Consider the following 5,868-nt stretch of genomic DNA (forward strand, 5'->3'; position numbering starts at 1 on the left):
GAGGCTGGTGTCATTCAATAAAACAATGGCACTCCAGCCCTCCTGTGGCAATTTCAGTTTGGGGAAAAGCAGCCTTTGAGGACTCATCCGGACCACTTTTTCTTTATTCCCCTGCTTACCTATTGTCCTGTTCAGTTTTGGCTCAAGGTGGCTGCCTCTCCAACAACAGCAGCCTAACTGCGCGCCAGACCGGCCGTCAGGGAACCGCCAAGCAGGAAGCTCTGTGCTCCGGCGAGGTGGATGTTGGGCTCCACGGGGCCCTGCCCAGAGCAGACTCAGCACCAGAGGTGCTCAGGGGCCTTCTCCAGGCTGCCAAAGGAGACAGCCGATCCATACCTGCACTGACGGAAGCTTCTAGCTCATATGCTAAACCTCTCCGTCCCCACCACGCAGAGGCGGCTGTCACTCGGGCAAACAAAGCTAGAGGCACCTTCCTTGCAGAAAAGCCATCCAAGTCTTGATTGCCTTCACACTAACTCTCCTCCAGGTGTGTCTGGACCACGATCAGCAGCAGACTTCGCGGGAGGGGGGGGGCGCTGGGGCTGAGGAAGGCTTTTGCTTTAAATGAGTGATTTTCAGACTATCTATGGTAAAGGACTATTTCTTTTTTTTTTCATCATAGATTGATAGTAATAAAAGCAAATCTTGAGGGGGAAAAAGATACAAAATGAAATCTCCAGGAAAAAAGGAATTTCAGAAAAGATGCTCAAAACACAAGCTACAAGTTAAAAAGAGGGAAAAAAACGCTTTTCTTCTAGACATAAAATTACTCTGTCAAATTGCTGGACAAATTTCTAAACATCTGCTCTCGCTGCCCCTTTCTTCCAGGACTGGCAAGGGACTGAAGCTGGCACTGTGAGAAGCACAGCTCTGAAGGACTCCAAACTCCGAGGTTGTCTGCAGACAAAACAAAAGCAAACTAAACGAAGTCTCCACCGACCAGATTCTGCACAAAAGCAGAATATCAGCACTCCCAAGTGTCACAGCTTTCTTAAACACTGTCACAACTCTGGAGGTTTAATTTATTCAAAAAAGGGGGGGGCAAAAAATAAATAAATAATAATAATGCGATTGCATGTTAAGAGGACTTGGTGCTTATAACTTAACTCACCTGAGAAAACACAGTATAAATGTCCTTGTTGTTACAACACACCTGAGTGTCATTTAAACACACAAAAAGCTTCTAACAATAGCTCCCTTCACAATTCCTAACATGCTTGGCATTCTTCTAAAGGTTAGATTAAGTAGCAGATAACATTTTTAAGAGAAGGCCCAGTATACTGTTTTTCTTTGGTTTTTTTTCTTTGTGAGAATTAATTTACAGCTGGGTAAGCCATGTTGACAGACTTCAGGGTTTTACTTGGGCCTAATTAGACGCGGGCGGGGCAGGCATCCCGCGTCAAGAAAGTCTTGCCTTTTTTACTAGAACCTTCGATGATTAAGACAGCATTTTAATGCACTCTCTGGGCAGCCGAGCCTTAAAAGAAAAAGAACGGAGTTGTAAAGCAAAAGGCATTTCCTGCATGGCCCCCGGGGAATTTCGAGCTCCGGGACCCGGTGGGAGGGAGTCGTTTCAGCTAATTAAGGGAGAAGCGCAAAGTGTTGCATTTGGTCAAAACATTCAGTTGGGTTTCATTTTTGTTGGCACCGAAGAGAGCCGGTCTGGATTTTCCCCCCTCCTTTTTCTGTGGATGCACTGCAGGATCGCAAGGCCCACAGCTCACATACATTAGGGAGAAAGTCAAAGGAAACGCCAAAGTTCAACCAAAGTACAAGTAATTAGAACCAGATTCTGCGCTGCGGGCGCGTACGCATGCGCGCGCGCGCACGCGGCCCTTCTATTAAAATAGTCTTTACACGTGAGCGCGGGGGACCTCGCTGCGGCCGCTCATTTAATTTTCCAGTGGGGGTGGGGGCGGGGTCTGCTTTTAATCATCTTTCAGGAAAAGCGGTTTGTTTCCACACTCGGGGGATTTTTCAAATCTGTGAATCGCATTTGAAAATTAGGTGATTGCCAAAGAAAAAAACCTCGGGTTTGGAACGGTCTTGCCTCGCTCCTCTGCTGGCTTTGTTATCCCCAAGCAGCTCCGAGATCAGTCCCGGGTCTGGGGAAGGGGAGGGGAGGTCGGGGCGGGGGGGACGCCGGGGCGGGCTCCGGCAGTCTTGACTCAGTAACCTGCCCGTGACCCTGAGGGAGTGTGTGCTTGCCCGGGTCGCCCGGGATGCTAGCCCAGGGCTGGGGCTGGCGCTCTGAGAACCCCTGCTATTCTCACCGCGCGGGCAACAGGTGCTGAGCACAGGCAGGGGACCAGAGCGGCGGGGAGGACTTTGATTTTCAAGCCCTTAAAGGAAGGATGGCCTTCCAAGCTGCGGCCCCTGCCTCGGCACCACCTGCGACCCCGGTGGAAGGCGAGACTCCCGCGCGCCCCGCCAGCCCCGCCCCAGAAGTGCCTGCCGAATCCAAACAGGCATGTTAACAAAAGCCCCAGATAATTCCCAGGCCCAGCAGCAACATCGGAGACACCCGGACATAAAAATGCCTTGTTACTGTCCTAACCTCTCCGGAATCCCAAACAATCTGCTGAGTCAATTTGGCACGGGGACTGTGCCGGCTTCCCCTTTGCTCAGGGCCGCCCCGAACCCTCCCCTCCTTGGGCAGTTAGTACATTATTCAGATCTCCAGGCTGCCAGTGTGTTTATGCTCACCAGAAGCCTGCATCTTCTCCCACGGAATTTTGGCAGTGGGTTTTAGTTGGCGGATGGGGGTCAGAGTTGGAGAGCTGAACTAACAGCACCCACCATTTACTGAGCACATACTAAGCGCCCAGGGCTGCCTCCTAGTCTGAAACTAAGGCAGAACCGCACTGACTCCGCCTCCAGCCCCCGGGGAAAGGGAAGGGAGGGCCCCCGAAGTAGGCGCCTTAGCATCTCAGAAATTTAAACACAAAGACTATTAGTTTTACAAGAGATTTAACTGGCTGAATAGATACTCTTTTTAAGATTTTTTTTTAAGTGGACCATGTTTAAAGTCTTTATAGAATTTGTTACAATATTGCTTCTGTTTTATGTTTTGGTGTTTTTGAGCAGGAGGCACGTGGGATCTTAGCTCGCGGAGCAGGGATGGAACCCACAGGCCCTGCATTGGAAGGCGAGGTCTTAACCACTGGGCCTCGAGGGAAGTCTCCTTATTACTCTTGTTTCACTCAAACCCACAGCTTTTAAAGGTTTTTAACCCATCTCCTTCCTCTGCTAGGAACATCGCTAGGTGTGATGTGCTAGGGCCTATTTACTGGCATTGGAGAACTGCAGGGTTGGGTACCTCCTTTTCTTTTAATCGATGTTTATAATTTTCCAAACACTGACTTGAATCAAGACATGGTTAAATTTGACAAGATAGTCTAGGCCTTATCGAGAGAGATGGGCGGAGGATCCACTGATGTTCCTGTACTGCAGCTACACCTGCCTGGGCTCTTGGCCAGCAGCAGAAATTATTCCTGGGACTGACTTTTACCATGGGAAGCGCTGTCGTATTTTCCTAAGGGACTATGACACATTCAACACCTACATTTCATTTTTATAATATGCTTTCTTGCTTCAAGGAACATAGTCGAAAATTATCTCCTAGGTTGTTTTAGGTGACGTTTGTAACAGACGATGCTTTAGATCACTATTTTCCAGGACAGACTAAGATAGCGTGTGACAGGTTCAAATAAATTCTCTCTTAAAATCACTTAACGGCCCGACACATCTAACTACTTATTAATGATGTGAGCAGAGAGGCATCAGAAATGGAAGGCATTAACGCAACAAACGCTAGACCCAGTCTCTGGAGTCCAGTATGGAAGCTAATTGCTTCGCAAGAGGAAGGTCCCTGAAGAGTTAATCTCCACACCAAATGATTCAGTCTTATATTCTACTTCCAATCAGGATTCCCATAATTCTTAAAAAGCAATTATTACACTAACAAATAACATTCTATTATCTGCTCAAATTTCTTACACCCACAGTGAATTAAAACAAGAGCATTAAAATGTATATCATCTTAGATATACAATTCTTTGCTTATATCCCATAAATATATTTGAAAATCACACTGATACCAGCCTTACAGAAAAGTAATGAGGGGAGGATACTTTAGGGGAATAGTTTTAAAAGAGTACATTTTGTCACATGGAAATTTTTGCCACTCTTCCCAGCTCTGAGTAAGTTCAAGGGTAAAGACACTAGAATGTAGCCAACCCCTCTTTTGCAACAAAGTAATGCTGTACTTACTGGGTCACCATTTGCTGCAAAGAAGTGTCGTTTTGTTATATTTTCTTGTTATTTTACAGGTATACACTCATATTAGTGGCTTCAAAATAACTTAGAAACCAATTCAATCCTCATCATCTGGGTTTTCTTGTTTCCTAAAAAGAACTAAAATGCCCTGAACCTGCTGAAAACCCTTTGAGGAAGTGATGGGAAGGTCATGGGCTTTGCTGCCAGAACCGCCTGGCTGGGATCCCTCTTCTGCCCCTGATTACTTTAGTGGCCAGAGAGTTTTCTTTCCTTCTCTTACCCCAGTGTCCTCTTGGACACTGCAGATAATCCTAAAATTTCTGCTGGTGAAAGAGACAGTATGTTTGCAACTTGCCCAGCACAGTGTTCAGTAAGTGATGGTCAACCCAGACCTCCCCATCCGTCCACTTTTCCCTCCAACTTTTTAAACATTGAACAGTGGATCTTAACTAACACTGATTTTTGCCCCCTAAGAGATAGTTCGGAGAAGGCAATGGCACCCCAGTCCAGTACTCTTGCCTGGAAAATCCTATGGACAGAGGAGCCTGGTGGGCTGCAGTCCATGGGGTCGCTAAGAGTTGGACACGACTGAGCGACTTCACTTTAACTTTTCACTTTCATGCATTGGAGAAGGAAATGGCAACCCACTCCAGTGTTCTTGCCTGGAGAATCCCAGGGACGGGGGAGCCTGGTGGGCTGCCGTCTATGGGGTCGCACAGAGTCAGACACAACTGAAGCGACTTAGCAGCATCAGCAGCAGCAGCAAGAGATAGTTGGCAAGGTCTGGAGAGATTCTGGCTGCCATAACTGGGGGCAACTACAGGCATTTATTGATCACAGGCCAAGGATGCTACCAAACATCCCACAATGTACCCCAGTGTTCACAGAAGCACTCTTCACGAAAACCACGAAACGGAAGCAACCTAAATGCCCACAGAGGAATGGATAAAGATGTGGCACATGTATATATATAATGGAATATTAGTCGGCCATAAAAAATGAAACAGTGCTATTTGCAGCAGGGGGTGCTAGTGGTAAAGAATCCACCTGCCAATGAAGGAGATGTAAGAGATGAGGGTTCAGTCCCAGGGAAAAGTGGACGGATGGGGAGGTCTGGGTTGACCATCACTTACTGAACATTGTGCCAGGCAAGTTGCACACATACTCTCAGGGTTGGGAAGATCCCCTGGAGAAAGGAATGGACACAACTGAAGTGACTTAGTAGGCACACAAGCGGCAATATGATGGAGCTTGGGATTATCATTCGTGAGTGAGGTAAGTCAGAGAAAGACAGGTGCCAGGCAGTGCTGCTTATATGTGGGGCCTAAACGAAGTGGTGCAAGTGACTCTACTTACAAAACAGAGCTAGAATCTCAAACGTGGAAAACAAGACTTAATGGTTACCAAGGAGGAAGGGAGGGAGCTGGGCTACACTGGGAGACTGGGGTGACGTATGCACACCACTATATATAAAATAGATAACCAATAGTTAACACAGGTCACTTCTATGCAAAACTCTGTAAGGATCTACATGGGAAAAATCTAAAAAACACATATCCACTTTATATATATATATATATATATATATAT

General features: G+C 46.9%; 1 protein-coding gene across 5 annotated transcripts in view; it reads right to left on the reverse strand.

Moving 5' to 3' along the window:
• Positions 1-5,868, reverse strand: part of RARB (retinoic acid receptor, beta) — a 186,783-nt gene that overhangs the window by 157,768 nt on the left and 23,147 nt on the right. The window contains exon 1 of one of the 5 annotated variants that reach the window (XM_010846423.1): positions 120-278. The exons of the other annotated variants lie outside the window; for them this stretch is intronic. The gene's annotated coding sequence lies outside the window, so the exon portion shown is untranslated. Of the gene's footprint in view, positions 1-119; positions 279-5,868 lie in introns of those variants that run through there. 5 annotated transcript variants of the gene reach the window in all.

Source organism: Bison bison, unplaced genomic scaffold (assembly GCF_000754665.1).
Source record: "Bison bison bison isolate TAMUID 2011002044 unplaced genomic scaffold, Bison_UMD1.0 scf7180017864236, whole genome shotgun sequence".
NCBI classification, from domain to species: Eukaryota; Metazoa; Chordata; class Mammalia; order Artiodactyla; family Bovidae; genus Bison; species Bison bison.